Here is a 15,021-nt window from a genome sequence, read left to right as displayed (position 1 = left end):
TAAATGCTTTCACATTTGAAGTGCAGACTAAGTTCTGAATCTTATAGTCTTGTCAGTTGAGACATCTGCTGGGGTTCAATCCTGGCTCTGGGTCACTGTCCGTGTGGAGTTTGCACATCCCCCCCCCCCCCCCCCCCCCGTGTTTGCGTGGGTTTCGCACCCACTACCCAAAAAATGTGCAGATTGGTCCCTTGATTGGATAAAAAGAGAGTAATTCGGTATTCCTAAATTTATCTTTTGAAAGTTGAGACATCTGTCTCATTTAGTGTGAGGAAAGTTTGCACAAACTAATTTTGAAACTGAATATCACCGGAATGTTCAGGACGCAATGAGAAGAAAAAAGATGTTCCCATTTTGACACAGTTCACATATTAGCAGTTTGTTCATGCACAACAGAATTTAATGGGTTTACAGATGCAGATGAACAAATTTAATCACCATTTCAAACATGTCTCAATGTACAATAAAAGCAACTTACTGTGGATGCTGGAATCTGAATCAGAAACACAAATACTGGACCCTCTCAGCAGGTCTGGCAGCCTCTGTGGAGAGAGATGGCAGCTGCCGTTCCGAGTCTGGGTAACTCTGTCAAAGCTGGAGAACTGGAAATAGGGTCAGATTTATACTGTGGGGAGGGGGAGGGGAACATTGGGGCTGGATAGGGGGCCAGCGATAGGGGGAGAAGGACTAAGATGCCTTGGAAGGAAAGACAAAGGGAATGCAAAAGGCGGTGATCAAGGCTAAGAAAGGTGCTGATGGCGCATTAAGAGATGAGAATGTGTTAATGGCAGAACAAAGGTAAGCAGGGAGCCAAAGGTCAGGAGGAACAGGGAGCAGATTGTTCAGCTGGGGGGGGGGGGGGGGGGCAATGGTGAGGGGAATGTCCCTTATTCGAAACATTATTGACCTTACTCGTCTAATTTGCAGATGAGTTGTATCCTTGCTATTTGTTGTTCAATAGTTAAGCGAATGCATTACTTTACACCTGCAAAGTTTCAAATGATACCCTGCAAAATACTCTGTGATGGAGAATGGCAGGAATCGCAGTCAGAGTTCACACATGTTAATTCTGAATGGTTTTCTAATGTGCTGACATTTTATGATTCTAATATCAGATCGATTTCTCCGCCAATTGTCTAAGTTTTCAGCTGAATAGCACTCTGACAATAGAAGGTCCTTCAGTGCAATAAGGATGCACAGTTTACTATTCTCGGTCAGTGCGCTAAGCGCTGTTCCCTGTTTCTGTGGTGTAGGGATTATCATGTTTGCTTTACACCCCAACGGAATCGGGTCATACAGACCCATATCTCTGCTGAACGCAGACGCCAAAATACTGGCCAAAATCCTAGCCAAAAGGCTAGAAGACTGTGTACCTGAGGTGGTCACAGAGGACCAGACGGGCTTCGTCAAAGGTAGACAGCTTACCGCGAACATCAGGCGCCTGCTGAACGTGATAATGACCCCCTCCGGGGAGAGAACACAAGAGGTGATCGTCTCCCTGGACGCAGAAAAGGCCTTCGACAGAGTCGAATGGAAATACCTCATAGGGGTACTGGAGCGGTTCGGGCTTGGAACAGGGTTCACCGCTTGGGTAAAGCTCCTATACAACGCTCCCATGGCGAGTGTACGGACCAACAATACCAACTCCGAATACTTCCAGCTGCACAGGGGCACCAGACAAGGATGCCCACTGTCCCCGCTGCTGTTCGCACTAGCAATTGAACCGCAAGCAATCGCGCTCAGGGCAGCAAAAAATTGGAGGGGGATCCGAAGGGGAGGTAGAGAGCACAGAGTCTCACTCTATGCGGATGATCTGCTCCTCTATATCTCGGACCCACAAAGCAGCATGGACGGAATCATAGCGCTCCTGAATGAGTTTGGAGCCTTCTCGGGCGAAAACTCAACATGAGCAAAAGTGAGATCTTCCCAGTACACCCGCAAGGGGGGGGGGGGGGGGGCAGCACTAAAGGGGCTGCCGTTCAAACAAGCCCGAAATAAATTCCGCTACCTGGGGATCCAAATAGCCCATGACTGGAAAGGGATTCACAAATGGAACCTCACCAGCCTGACGGAGGAAGTTAAAAAGGACCTGCAAAGATGGAACACACTCCCGCTCTCCCTCGCGGGGAGAGTCCAGACGATCAAAATGAACGTACTGCCCAGGTTCCTTTTCCTGTTTAGATCCATTCCGATCTACATCCCCAAGGCCTTTTTCAAAGCGCTGGACAAACATATCATGGCGTTCGTATGGGGGGGGTAAAAATGCTAGGATCCCAAAGAAGGTCATACAAAAAACAAAATCCAAGGGGGGGGGCTAGCCCTCCCGAATCTACAAATCTACCACTGGGCGGCAACAGCCGAGCGAGTAAGGGGATGGATCCAGGAGCCAGAAGCCAAGTGGGTGCGTGCGGAGGAGGCCTCCTGCATGGGAACCTCCCTCCGGGCCCTCGCCACGGCAGCACTCCCATCCCCACCCAAAAAACACTCCACCAGCCCAGTGGTGACAGCCACCCTCCAATCCTGGAACCAACTGCGGCAGCAATTTGGCCTGTACAAAATGTCGGACAAGGCTCCCATCTGCAACAACCATAGGTTCAAACCAGCACTGACTGACGCCACCTTCAAAAGGTGGAGGCAGGACGGGGGGACACTGACAGTCAGGGACCTATACACGGACGACAGGATCGCAACACTGGACGAACTGACAGAGAAATTTCAGCTAGCTGGGGGGAACGAGCTACGGTACCTGCAGCTCAAAAACTTCCTACGAAAGGAGACAAGGACGTACCCACAACCGCCACGACAGACACTACTGGAAGACCTACTGGACGCAAGTATCCTAGAGAAAGGGAACTGTAGTGACATGTATGACCGACTGGTAGATAGGGACGACACCGTACTGGACGCAACAAGAAGGAAATGGGAGGATGACCTGGGGATGGAGATAGGGTGGGGACTCTGGAGCGAAGCACTGCATAGGGTCAACTCCACCTCCACGTGCACAAGGCTCAGCCTGACGCAACTAAAAGTGGTACATAGAGCCCACTTAACGAGAAACCGTATGAGTAGGTTCTTCCCGGAGGTGGAGGACAAATGTGAGCGGTGCCAGAGAGGCCCGGCCAACCACGCCCACATGTTCTGGTCTTGCCCCAGACTTGTGGAGTACTGGACAGCCTTCTTCGAGGCTATGTCCAAAGTGGTGGGGGTGAGGGTGGAGCCATGCCTGATAGTGGCGGTCTTCGGGGTTTCAGACCAGCCAGATCTATTCCTGGGGAGGAGGGCGGACGCCCTTGCCTTTGCCTCCCTGATCGCCCGCCGTAGAATCCTGTTTGGCTGGCGGTCAGCAGCACCACCCAGAGCTGCAGACTGGCTGTCCGACCTCTCGGAATCTCTCCAAATGGAGAAAATCAAATTCGCCATCCGAGGGTTGGACGACGGCTTCCACAGAACGTGGGAGCCATTCATGCAACTGTTCCGGGACCTGTTTGTGGCCAACGTACATGAGGAAGAATAGTCGGGTGGCCAAGAACCAGGGGAAAATGGACGGGAATCGGGGGAAGGTAGCCGAGGGGAGGGGGGGGGGGGGGGGCTACGGGCTCGGTATGGGGGTTTGATGGCAAGCCAAGGCCCAAAGCCAAACTATAAATAAATGCCTATAAACATGTGCCTCGGCCATATTGGGGAATGTAAAATATGTATGCTGGCTAAAGGGGGCGGCCACAATTATTGTTATGAAGATGCTTACCTGTAAATATTCATGTTAAATTTTTGTGTTTTCCTTTTTTTTTCTCTCTCTCTAATAACTTGTAATTTGTCATATATAAAATATGAAAACTCAATAAAAAAACATTTATTAAAAAAATGTTTGCTTTACACACATTAAGGCTCTCGGTTTAAACCCGCATAGAAACATTGCCAAACCCCATTGGTTTCCGTGTGTGGAAAAGTTACATGATTGACATTTTCTTTATCCATTTACACCCATCCTGAATTGCCCTTGAATTGAGTCGCTGAGTGAATCTGCCGTGTGGAACCCCGGTCCCCAGAGCTTCAGCCTGGTTCTCTGCTTTACTGATCCAGAGCCAGTTACACTATTCACCCACCAGCCACTCCCCCAGTGAATCCACTGTCCAATATTACCTGGTCCAGAGCCAGTTACACTATTCACCCACCAGCCACTCCCCCAGTGAATCCACTGTCCAATATTACCTGGTCCAGAGCCAGTTACACTATTCACCCACCAGCCACTCCCCCAGTGAATCCACTATCCAATATTACCTGGTCCAGAGCCAGTTACACTATTCACCCACCAGCCACTCCCCCAGTGAATCCACTGTCCAATATTACCTGGTCCAGAGCCAGTTACACTATTCACCCACCAGCCACTCCCCCAGTGAATCCACTGTCCAATATTACCTGGTCCAGAGCCAGTTACACTATTCACCCACCAGCCCCTCCCCCAGTGAATCCACTGTCCAATATTACCTGGTCCAGAGCCAGTTACACTATTCACCCACCAGCCACTCCCCCAGTGAATCCACTATCCAATATTACCTGGTCCAGAGACAGTTACACTATTCCCCCACCAGCCACTCCCCCAGTGAATCCACTATCCAATATTACCTGGTCCAGAGCAAGTTACACTATTCACCCACCAGCCACTCCCCCAGTGAATCCACTGTCCAATATCACCTGAATATAATAACTTTCAAGCATGTGTCATTCGCTCTGACATGTACCTCAAAATGCATTCAGGATTAGCTGAAAATTGCCGGCACGCTGAGCAGAAACACAGATGCTCCTATTTTGACTCGGCACAAATATCAACAGTTCGTTCAATGGCGCCAAATGCAGGTCAGAGGCTGGGAATCCTGCAGCGAGTAACTCACCTCCTAACCCCACAAAGCCTGCCCACTATCTACAAGGCACAAGTCAGGAGTGTGAGGGAATACTCTCCACTTGCCTGGATGGCTGCAGGAACTCACCAAAGGCACCTTAGACAGCACCTTCCAAACCCAAGACCCTGACACCCTGAAAGTTTCCTTCCCGGCCACTCCCCATCCTGACCATTTTCACAGTAACTTCATTGCATTGTTAATGTAAGACTACTTGTGACAGTGATTAAGATTATTATTACTTGGAAATATATCGGCTGTGCCTTCACTGTGACTGGGAAATAATCCTGGAACCGTGGGTTTGAGTAAGGTGATCATGGCTCGGCACAACATCGAGGGCCGAAGGGCCTGTTCTGTGCTGTACTGTTCTATGTTCTATGTTCTAACTCCCTCCCTAACAGCACTGTAGGTGTACCTACACCAATGGACTGCAGCGGTTCAGGAAGACAGCTCACCACCACCTTATCAAGGGCAAAGAGTTCTGGGCAATAAATCCTGGCCTCGCCAGCGATATTCACATCCTCGAATTAATAAAATGAATCAGACAAATCGCTGCCTGAATCCACCATCATGGGGTCACCTGGATTAGTGAATAGAGATAAGTGAATGTCCACTCACACAGTCAAGCTTTTTGAAAATGTATCGATTTTCTCGGGGACGTACTGATTCTCTGCAGTGTGAGCTCAGCTTCTCAAAGCAAACCCAACGTGAACCGATCCCGCTGTCTGCACCGGAAAGAAATGAACAAAACGTGCTGCTGGCCAATAAAAAACAACTTCAAAGGGCTCGTCCGGGATTTGAACCCGGGATCTCTCACATTTTCATGCAGTATAAACCCCGAAGCGAGAATCCTACCCCTAGACCAACGAGCCGGTAAGAATGAGGTGATTGAGGCAACAGATACTTTCATTGCCACCCACAGCCAATCAGCTACCTACGGAAAATGCTGGGAAATCTCAGGGAGTCAGGCAGCATTTGTGGACACGGAAACAAAATTCATCTTTCACCTCCTTGACCTTCCATTGAAACCGGGAAAGGTTAGAAATGCAGAAAATTAGAAGCAAGTGAAATCCCGGAGGGAGGAAACAGAACAGGAAAGGGCCCTGATAGGGGGCAAGTCAGGAGAGATTAAATGGCCTTGGCTTCCCTGGCCACAGGCTGAGGTTAGCATCGAATCAGAGAATGATTACACCACAGTATGAGGCCATTCCGGCCGCCGTGTCTGTGCCAGCTCTCTGTTAGCGCAATGGAAGAAACAAAGAAACAAAAGATATGTCTGGAGGAGCTATCGATGGCAGATTGATCAACTACCGCCCGGACACAAAGAACAAGTGGAAACAAGATTGAAACCCAAATCTGCGATGGAAGGACACACAAAACGGGTGCAGCATTTACAGTGTGAAACTGCTGAACACACACTGAGTGTGAAAGCTGTATTGAGCCCAGTAGAAAGATGCGCTGCTGTTCCTCGAGTGTCTGTTGAGCTTCTTTCGAACTCTGCACATGTGCTGTATCATTCTAGAAAACAGAATATTCAGTTTCACAGAAGCTTATTTCGTATGTTTGCATGATGGCAATGTGGAACTCGAAACACAAACAGACCAGCCATGGTCTCAGTGAATAGCAGAACAGGCTGAAGGGACCGAATGGCCGACTTCTGCTTCTATCTCATCTGTTTGTATGTGCTACCGTGTGTGTATCATGCTATAAAACAAACCAGTTAGTATCACAGAATCAAATGTCGTCTGTTTGCATGATGGGAATGTGGAATTCGAAACACAAACAAAGCAGCCAGCTTATTGAACAGTAGGAAGTCTTTCAACACTAGGGTAAAGTCCAACAGGTTTGTTTCAAATCACTAGCTTTTGGAGCACTGCTCCTTCTTTTTTTTTAGAACAGTACAGAACAGGCCCTTCGGCCCTCGATGTTGTGCCGAGCAATGATCACCCTACTTAAACCCACGTAACTCGTATACCCGTATCCCAACAATCCCCCCATTAACCTTACACTACGGGCAATTTAGCATGGCCAATCCACCTAACCCGCACATCTTTGGACTGTGGGAGGAAACCGGAGCACCCGGAGGAAACCCACGCACACACAGGGAGGATGTGCAGACTCCACACAGACAGTGACCCAGCCGGGAATCGAACCTGGGACCCTGGAGCTGTGAAGCATTGGTGCTAACCACCATGCTACCGTGAGGCCCATCGGGTGAATGAAGGGGTGGGTTCCATAACCACATATATCGACAAAGTGAGTGCTGCAAGGTGATACATTAAATGTGAGTCTTTGTATCATTGACTGTCTATATATATGGTTGTGGAACCCACCTCTTTACACACCCCATGAAGGAGCTGCGCTCCGAAAGCTCGTGTTTGAAACAAACCTGTTGGACTTTAAACTGGTGTTGGAAGACTTCTTACTGTGCTCACCCCAGTCCAACGCCGGCATCTCCACATCTTATTGAATGGTAGAACAGCCTGAAGGGGCCGAATGGCCAACTTCTGCTTCTATTTCACCTGCTCCTATGTTTGAAAGCAGAGAGGAACCATTGACTGAGACAGCACCTTAAGGTGAATATTATGGCGGGTATTTGATGAGGAAACATGTGACCATGTCGCCCTCTGGTGGACATGATCGGAACTTTACAGCGTTCGGACATTTGATGGAAACAGAAAATGAGAGTATCAGTTCCAGGGGAATAAATGCAGCAGGGGAAACAGAGCCTGCAGTTTGTCCATAAACATCACCGGCACCGACACCAGTTGAACGGGCAGGAAATAAAAGTTAGTTTTATCGGTGTGGTTCGTTGTTCATTGTGCAGCTCAGAGCGGGAAATACCTGCAGACAGGAAGGAGCTGGGAATTTCCAAACTTACATTCATTCACTTGTTGTTTTATGTCCTGGTCAGTGTTACTCCAGCCTGGCCATTCACCAACTGCATTTCCCCACAAACAGACACTGGACACGATCCCACAACTGGCAGCTCATTCTTTCTGTTTTTCAGGAATGACCTCCCAGGCTGGGAACAGCATTGGTGTATTTACATTGTCACCAAATTCAACCCCGACTCCAATCCAATCCGCCGGGGGGGGGGGGGGGGGATCCTGAGAGAATTTCCCCCAGAGTTGTGAAGCACTTTGGGATAAATAGTCTGGGTGACGTATTGAAACAATTTGTAACAGTTGCATTTCCCTGTGGGCCAGTGGCGCAATGGATAACGCGCCTGACTACGGATCAGGAGATTCCTGGCTGGCTCGTGGTAAACTTTTCAACATCAGTTTGCAAAGTCCATGAAAAATGCATATTGAATAACTTTAACCCAATTCAGTTGATCGTTTAGATTATTAGATTTACTTTTAGTAGCCTTTTTGACAAATTCCAGTGTATTCTAAAGAGACAGAAACTGACACAAATCAGATGGCAGAAACGTTGGGAATGGAGGGTTTAGTGAGAGGGAGGAACTGAAGGAGATCAATATTGGTAGAATCATACAATCCCAACAGTGCAGGAGGAGACCATTCGGCCCATCGAGTCATCACCGACCCTTGGAAAGGGCACCCTAACTCGGCCCACACCCCTCGTAACCCAGTCATTTCGCATGGCCAATCCACCCAGCCAGCTTTGCCCTTTGAGCCATTTAATTCCTGACTTGTGACTGCTGAGGGGGGGGGGGGGGGGGGGGGGGGGGGGGAGGAGGTGAGTTACTTCCTGCAGGATTCCCAGCCGGTCTTTTAGTGTTAATCAATTTAATATATTAACAGAGACAATCCCAGCCTCTAAACTGCATTAATCGCCATTGAACGAACTGTTAATATTTGTGCCGAGTCAATATAGGAGCATCTGTGTTCCTGCTCAGTGTGCCGGCAATTTTCAGCATTTCTGCTTCCCCTGAATGCATTTTCCAGCATATATGAGAGCAAATGACATTTGCTTTGTCAGATATTATATTCAGGTAATAATCGAGAACGGATTCACTGGGGGCGATAGTTGGTGTTGAGTTGTGTTATTGTCACTAAACTGGCAATGCAGAGAATCAGGCTGAAGCTCTGGGAACCGGGGTTCCACACGGCAGATTCACTCAGTTTAAGGGTTATTCGGGATGTGTGACAATGAAAATGTCAATTATGCAACTTTTCCCAAACACTTAATCGAATGGGATTCGATAATGTATTTACGCCGTTACCAATCCAGGGTTTTTTTTAAGTGTAAAGTAAACATGACAACCACCACACCACATAAAGAGGCACCGAGTTTGACCCTCTGACCGAGATCACGAAACCTGCATTCTTGTTGCACTGAAGAAACTCCTTTTGAGAGAGTTCAATTCGGCTGAAAACTTAGACAAGCGGCAGAGAAATTGATTTAACATTATTATTCGAATCAGAAAATGTCGCAGCTCATTGGAAAACCATTCACACTTAACACGTGTGAACTCTCTGACCGATTCCTCCCAGTCCCCATAATGGTGGATTTTGTAGGATATCATTTGAAACGGGTGTAAGGTCATGGATTCTCTTAATGAGTAAACAGAAAACAGCAAGAATAAAATTTATCGCCATAATGTTTCTGCCCGGTTTCGAACCGGGGACCTTTCGCGTGTGAGGCGAACGTGATAACCACTACACTACAGAAACCGCTGGCTGATGTTCACTCTAATGAGCCTGTGTAGAAAGCGGACACTGTTCTGTCACTCAGTCACACCTTTGTTTTTTAGAATTCGGCTGTTCTCATTAGGAATGCTGCAGAGATACTAATAAATTCATGTAACCATAAATTGGCAAGCCGCAATAAGCGGCACTTCGATCACCTCGACCAGCTTTTCAAAAGAACAATCCTTTGATTAGTCTCAATGTTTTTCTCTGTTTCAACGGCCTTGAGTTTTCTCCATTTCAGCTGATCGTCCAATTCGCTTTTGACAAAGGAATTTCTGTCGAATCCACGCCCAGTTTGATCAACGTTTGATCATTCGATCAATGATCAATGTTTCACTGGGCCAGAAGATGTGAACACGGAAATTATGTAGTTTACGATATAAACAATATGTAATCATGCAATTGATTTCATACCGAATTTATGAAGGTGTTTATTCCTGATTAAGCATCGTTTCATTATTTCTGAGTTGATATACAGAATTTAATTATATTTGATCTACAGCCTGTTCACAGAGTCTGTCTATTAGAGAGGGAATGATTTTTAGAACTTCACAAAGCCCTGTTGAGATCACTTTGCTGCAGTCCTCCACTTTATTTGGTTTCAAATGAATTTTCAAATGGAGAATCATTCTCAGGGTGGAATGATTTCTGCTCACTCAGTAATAACATCATTCTCATGTTGCTTCAAAAATATCAATCAATTTACTCAGTATCTGTTCAGTTACTCAAAACGTCATCTTATCCGACATTTATATCCTCATTTGAAAGTGAGACTCTGAAATATACAACATTGATTTGCAAACATGACTGACAAAAGAAAATAATTCGAGTCACTGGGAAATTTCAAACCCCATTGTGCTCATATGAGATTGAGCACAGCCAGCACTGAAATGAAATGGGATAGTTTTTCAGGTAGAGATTTGAGAATGATATTTTCATTATATTTGATTCCTTTTTGTTCTGTGTCTGAGACATTCTGACGCCTTCATCCCGTTCAGTCACAGAATCGCTTGCGCCTGTCTTTATGCTCATGTTTCAGACGGTGATTAAACCGGCATCTGTAAACCCATTCAATTCTGTTGTGGACTGAACGAACCGCTAATATGTGAACTTTGTCAAAATGCGAACATATTTTCCATCTCATTGCATCCGGACAATTCAGCATTTCTGATTTTGCTGAATGCATTTTGAGGCCGGGGTAAAAGTAAATAGAATTGGCTGCAGCACCCGAGATTCCGATAACTTCCAGCAACAAACTTAAATCATTCCAACTTGTCTCACGGTTAATGTGAAAGATTTGATAATGTTTCTGTCCGGTTTTCAATCGGCGAATGTGATGACCAGGACACCACAGAAAGAGCAACACAAAGCCCATCGTGCTCGGCTGCAGCTTCACAACAGCTTTCAAATCAAATGAGAGAATGTTACTCCACAACAGATTTGAAATGGAGATGCCAATTGGATTTGATCTTTCCTTGTACAAGATGTGAACAATTCCGTTGGTCAAATCCCGTTAGTGAATATGAAAGGCGGCTGTCAGCAGATCCGCGTCTCTCTTTCTGCTTTACCTCCACAGGAAGGCTGAGAACAAGTGATTTGTAACCATCTCTGCCGTTTCCTCTGCTTCAATTACCATGTTGCTGGCGCCTGTCTTTATGGGCAACATTACTGTCAGCATGAAATCAGACATTGCTGGATAGATTTAGCTGGTCTGCCGAAATCTGTGGAGAGAAACCGAGTTTACCAGTACATCATTTAAATGATCCTTCACAGCAGTATGGGAGGGTAGGGTAGGAATGGATAGAATTATATAGTTGAAAAGGGACACAGGAGGTGGGGCAGAATAGAAGACCAGTTAGAATAGAAAAGAACAGAATAGAATACATGCATAATGAGGCCCTTCAGCCCATCGAGTCTGCACCGATCTTCTGAAAGAGCACCCTAACCAGGCTCCCGCCCTATCCCTGAAACCCCGCACATCTAACCTGCACATCTTTGGACACTAAGGGGCAATTTAGCACGGCCAATCCACCTACAGATATGGAATCCCGACAGTGCAGATGGAGCCATTCGGCTCATCACGTCTGCATTGATCCTCTACCTAGGCTACCACTGAACTCCCTACCTAGGCTCACTACCACACCCAATCCCCGGAACGCCACCGAACCTGCACACCTTTGGACACTAAGAGGCAATTTAGCACAGCCAATCCACCAAAGCTGGACATCTTTGGACTGTGGGAGGAAACCGGAGCACCACGAGGAAAACCATGCAGACAAGGGGAGAATGTGCAAACTCCCAAGGTCGAATTGAATCCGGGACCCAGGTGCTGTGAGGCAACAGTGCTAACCACTCTGCCGCGGTGCCGCATGGACAAATTTGTCAAGGAAATAATAGAGGGGTCTTTAAGGAATGTAGAGTATTAACGGTGGAAATGTGGAATGGAAGCAACTGAACAGTGAAGAGTAGATGGGGGAGGCTGTAAAGGCAGATGGGGGAGGCTGTAAAGGCAGATGGGGGAGGCTGTAAAGGCAGATGGGGGAGGCAGTAAAGGCAGATGGGAGAGGATGTAAAGGCAGATGGGGGAGGCTGTAAAGGCAGATGGGGGAGGCTGTAAAGGCAGATGGAGGAGGCTGTAAAGTGTCTAATAGGAAGATGAGGTGTTGTTCTTCCAGTTTACATTGGGCATCACTGGAGCATTGGAACTGGCCTCGGATGGACCTGTGTGTTTATTTCAGATTTCAGCAGCCGCAGTATTTTGCTTTTATTAGTATTAGACATTTTTGATACAGAGTAACTATGTTTTTAAAAAAATAATTTTTATTAAGATTTTCACAAAATATAAACAAAACAATATCAACAGAATAACCATTGTATAAACCAAAGAACAACACCCACCCCCCTACAAAAGCAACCACTAAATCAAAAACAAAAAAAAGCAAACAACAGAAAGGAAAGAGATAACACCCGCCACATCCCACAAACCCATGTACACACTTCTCCACCCCCCCCCCCCCCCCCCCCCCCCCCCCCGAAATCCACCTTCGATGCTCCCTTGGACAAACTGGTGTTTCCCCCCGTATCGGGGCCTCCATCGAACCCCCCACTTCTCCCCTATGCCGTCTCCATTGCCTCCAAATTTTGAGGGTAGCCGCCACCACCGGGCTCGTGGTATACCTCGTTGGAGGGAGCAGCAATGGCGCCGTTACCAGCGCTTCCAGGCTCGTGCCCACACAGGACGCCACCTCCATCCTCTTACACGCTGCCCCCTCCCCGTCGATTACCCACTTACGCATCATCACTGCGTTGGCAGCCCAGTAGTACCCACAGAGGTTGGGCAGCGCCATCCCCCCCCCCCCCCCCCCCCCCATCCCTGCCCTATTCCAAGAACACTCTTCTCACCCTCGGAGTCCCATGCGCCCACACAAATCCCATAATACTCCTGTTGACCCTCCTAAAAAAAGGCCTTCGGGATAAGGATGGGGAGGCACTGGAACAGGAACAAAAACCTCAGGAGTACCGTCATCTTAAAGGACTGCACCCTCCCCGCCAGTGACAGCAGTAACATATCCCACCTTTTGAACTCCTCCTCCATCTGCTCCACCAACCTTGTGAGGTTGAGCTTGTGCAGGGCCCCCCCAGCTCCTAGCCACCTGGTCTCCTAGGTACCTGAAGCCCTTCCCTGCCTGCTTCAGTGGGAGCCTACCAATCCCCTCCTCCTGATCCCCCGGGTGCACCACGAACAACTCGCTCTTGCCCAGGTTCAGCTTATACCCAGAGAAGCCCCTGAATTCACTAAGAATCCGCATCACCTCAGGCATTCCCCCCCCCCCCCCCCCCCATCGCGTCCGCCACATACAGCAACAGGTCATCCGCATAAAGCAACACTCGATGCTCCTCCCCACCCCACACCAGGCCCCTCCAGTTCCCTGACTCTCTCAACGCCATGGCCAGGGACTCAATTGCCAATGCACACAGCAAGCGGAACAGGGCACACCCCTGTCTCGTCCCCCGGTACAGCCGAAAGTACTCCGACCTCCTCCTATTCGTGGCTACACTCGCCATCGGGGCCTCATAGAGCAACCTCACCCAATGGACAAACCCCTCCTCAAACCCGAACCTCTCCAACACCTCCCACAGATACCCCCACTCAACCCTATCAAAGGCCTTCTCCGCATCTAATGCCACCACTATCTCCGCCTCCCCTTCCAGAGCCGGCATCGTAATAACGTTGAGGAGCCTTCGTTAGTTGGTATTCAACTGTCTTCCCTTCACAAACCCCGTCTGGTCCTTGTGAATGACCCCGGCACACAATCCTCTATCCTTGTAGCCAAGATCTTTGCCAACACCTTGGCATCTACATTTAGCAGCGAGATCGGCCTATATGACCCACACTGCAGAGGGTCCTTGTCCCGCTTCAGGATCAAGGAAATCAGTGCCCGTGACATATTTGGGGGCAAAGCCCCCCCCCCCCCCCCCCCCTCCCGCCCACCCCTTGCCTCGTCAAAGGTCCGGACCAACAGGGGGCCCAACAGGTCTGCATACCTTTTATAAAATTCGGCTGGAAACCCATCCAGCCCCGGCGCCTTCCCCGACTGCATGCTCCCTATCCCTTTAACCAACTCCTCCAGCTCAATCGCCGCCCCCAGTCCCTCCACCTGCCCCTCCTCCACCCTCGGAAATCACAGCTTGTCCAAGAAGCGCCCCATTCCACCCCCCTCCACCGGGGGTTCAGACCGGTACAGTTCCCCATAGAAGTCCCTGAAGACCCCATTAACATCTACCCCCCTCCGCACCATCTTCCCACCTCTATCCGTCACTCCCCCAATCTCCCTGGCTTTCGGAGCTGGTGTGCCAGCATCCTGCTCGCCTTCTCCCCATGTTCATACACCGCCCCCTGTGCTTTCCTCCACTGAGCTTCCGCCTTTCTGGTAGTTAATGGGTCGAACCTGGCCTGAAGGCTACACCTCTCCCCCAGCAATCCCTCCTCCGGAGCCTCCGTATATCTCCTATCCACCCTCACCATCTCCCCTATCAGTCTCTCCCTCTCCCTCTACTCCCCCCTCTCCCTATGGGTTCGGATGGAAATCAACTCCCCTCTAGTCACCACCTTCAATGCCTCCCAGACTGTCCCCACTCGGACCTCCCCATTATCGTTGGCCTCAAGGTACCTCTCAATACATCCCCAAACCCTCTCGGCCACCTCCTCATTTGCCAGCAGCCCCACCTCCAAGCACCAGAGCGGACGTTGGTCCCTCTCCTCCCCCAGCCCGAGGTCCATCCAGTGCGGGGCATGATCCGAAATGGCAATGGCAGAGTATTCAACATCCTCCACCCTCGAAACTAGCCCCCTGCTCAGGACGAAAAAAAACAATCCTCGAATAGGCCTTATGCACGTGGGAGAAAAATGAGTATTCCCTGGCCCTTGTCTCGCAAACCTCCAGGGATCCACCCCCACCCCCCCGCCC

The 15,021-nt window shown here is 48.9% G+C and overlaps 2 non-coding genes across 2 annotated transcripts; both read right to left on the bottom strand.

Moving 5' to 3' along the window:
* Positions 1 to 5,677: 5,677 nt before the first annotated feature.
* Positions 5,678 to 5,767, bottom strand: trnap-cgg. Its single transcript is given in 2 exon segments — positions 5,678 to 5,713; positions 5,732 to 5,767. It is a non-coding gene; the product is annotated as a tRNA-Pro (tRNA).
* Positions 5,768 to 9,462: 3,695 nt separating this feature from the next.
* On the bottom strand, positions 9,463 to 9,535 carry trnav-cac. Its single transcript has one exon. It is a non-coding gene; the product is annotated as a tRNA-Val (tRNA).
* Between the last annotated feature and the right edge of the window lie 5,486 nt (positions 9,536 to 15,021).

Source organism: Scyliorhinus canicula, unplaced genomic scaffold (genome assembly GCF_902713615.1).
Source record: "Scyliorhinus canicula unplaced genomic scaffold, sScyCan1.1, whole genome shotgun sequence".
Lineage (NCBI taxonomy): Eukaryota > Metazoa > Chordata > Chondrichthyes > Carcharhiniformes > Scyliorhinidae > Scyliorhinus > Scyliorhinus canicula.
This window is presented reverse-complemented; position numbering and strand designations above follow the sequence as displayed.